The sequence below is a fragment of the Cyprinodon variegatus genome, unplaced genomic scaffold (assembly GCF_000732505.1).
Source record: "Cyprinodon variegatus isolate N-32 unplaced genomic scaffold, C_variegatus-1.0 Scaffold1763, whole genome shotgun sequence".
NCBI lineage: Eukaryota > Metazoa > Chordata > Actinopteri > Cyprinodontiformes > Cyprinodontidae > Cyprinodon > Cyprinodon variegatus.
This window is the reverse complement of record NW_015152216.1, coordinates 40,241-42,369: the sequence shown is the minus strand read 5'-3', so window position 1 is coordinate 42,369 and position 2,129 is coordinate 40,241. Positions and strand designations below refer to the sequence as shown.

The window sequence follows — 2,129 nt, the reverse complement described above, 5'->3', positions numbered from 1 at the left end:
ACTGCTTTCCTTTTCAGTTGGAGGGAAGAAGCCGTCCCATTCTTGTTAGTAAAAAATAACCAATACTTTGTTATTTTACTTAAGTAGAAATGTTTGGTTAGCGTTAGCCTTTTTTTAGAAAACTTTTTCGGAAATGATTCTTATTTCAACCGTTGCGTATATTAGCTGCGACATATGAATCAAGATGCTATGACTGAAACAATATGATTGACAGATGACCGTTGATATATGATTGGCCGAATTTAGGTGTTCAGGCTGACGTAGAACTAACTGGCCTGCAGAAGATAACGGGAAAAAAAATACAGATTTTAAGACAGGATTTTTTTTTTTATAGAATTTTTTTTACATTTTGGGACAATATCATCTGATAAAGAGAACATTTATATACATGTTTAAGCCAGAATGATTTGACATTTAAATACGATTTCCCTACGACTTTAAAGACGTATTTAGTTTCGAATTAAATATTTAATTTGCTAAATAAATATTTATTTAACAATACAACAATTTTTATAAATGAATGAATGAATGACATAGTGAAAAAAATGACTTGGAAAAAAATAAACCCTTATTTTTCTCTTAAAAACGCTTAATAACCATAAATATTGCTCCTAATTTTTCACTGCTTCACTTTACAAACGGCGCCCCATAGAGCTCTGCTTCAGGTTTTATAGAAACCTAAACTTCTAGACTAGAATTAATAAGACATAGAATATTTATTAAACTTAATTAATCAATTAAACCTAATTGAATAGAAATTACCCTTCATGCATCTATCTTAATAGATTTGAATCCCTTGTCCTGTTTTTTATTACCTGCTTTTCTGGCCCCCTCCTGGCCCCCTGGTACATTTGTTCTGGAACCGCCACTGGTTCCCATCTCCATTTGATTGACATAAGATAGCCCCTCCCCTTTAGGCAGTCTTACTCATATCGAAAGTGAAAGTTAGATAAAGAAAATTGCTTCGTGTCGCAGTCGCCACTTTTTCTCTGCGTCTCTGAGCGGCGGAGGAGCCTTTATGGTGAGTGATTAACCTTCTATAGGACACATCGCTGCGGCATGAGTCACAGGGGCCCCATGTAGGGGCCCTACATGGGGCCCCTACATGGGGCCATGAATTTAAAGCCGAGACAGACCAACAGGCGGAACAAGCTCTTTATTTCACACAGCTGGAGGGAAAAAAAGTCGCTTTTTGTTTCAGTTAAAGCTTCGCTTCTTGTTTTGATTAAACTTATAACTTTATAACTCCTAAGATCCCAAATATAAACCTTAGTTTCCCTCTTTGTTTTTTTTTTTTTTACATTTTAACACGTTTAAAATGTCACCATCTACCGCCAGATGTCATAGATGAGCTCATTTTATATATATTTTATTTAAATTCATTCAAATACAAAATGCAAATGTTGTTATTTTGAAATGATTATATTTGCTTTGATAAAAGTTTTGTTGTTTGTGATTTTCACGTGTTGGAAACTTAATATGTGACCTAAAAATAAAATAGTAGTGAAGGTTAAATAGCTGCTCTGCATGCAGACCTGCTGCTGTTACTGGAAACATTCAAATATCATTTTCTGCTGCAAAGAAAAAAAAAATCTAATTTTATTCTGAAAGGATTATTTCTGCCTTTGATAATAGTTTTGTTGTTTAATAGTTTCAAATTATTTGCAAATCCAAACCAAGCAGCCTGCTGAGGCCCCGGGGTCAAGTTTCTGTACGCAAGCAACAGGTTCAATGTCCAAAAAAAACCCAGAGGCCCCAAACCGCCTGCGGGGCCCTTAATGGGCCCTTAAGTGATCCGCATCACTTCCTGTCTTACCTCAGGAGAAAAATAAAGAAATAAAAATAATAAAACAAATATAAATAGAATCAACAATTATTAACCTGCAAATAAACTCTGTAAATAATAAAAAAAATATATATCATTAGGAAATAATAAACACAATTCAGATAGATAAAGAAATAAAGAATAAATAGCTTCAACAGAGGAAACTGGTTTTTAATGTGTGACCTAAATATAAAACAGAACTAAAGGTTAAATAGCTGCTCTACATGCAGACCTTCTGCTTTTACTGTAAACATCCAAGATGCACCGTTTTTCATTTTAATATGAAACATTAAAACAAAAACGG

The 2,129-nt window shown here is 33.8% G+C and overlaps 1 protein-coding gene across 1 annotated transcript in view; it reads left to right on the top strand.

Annotated features, from left to right (window-relative positions):
- Positions 1 to 901: 901 nt before the first annotated feature.
- LOC107104487 overlaps positions 902 to 2,129 on the top strand; it is a 21,858-nt gene continuing 20,630 nt past the window's right edge. Inside the window, exon 1 of the mRNA XM_015404486.1 lies at positions 902 to 1,021. The gene's annotated coding sequence lies outside the window, so the exon portion shown is untranslated. The remainder of the gene's footprint in view (positions 1,022 to 2,129) is intronic.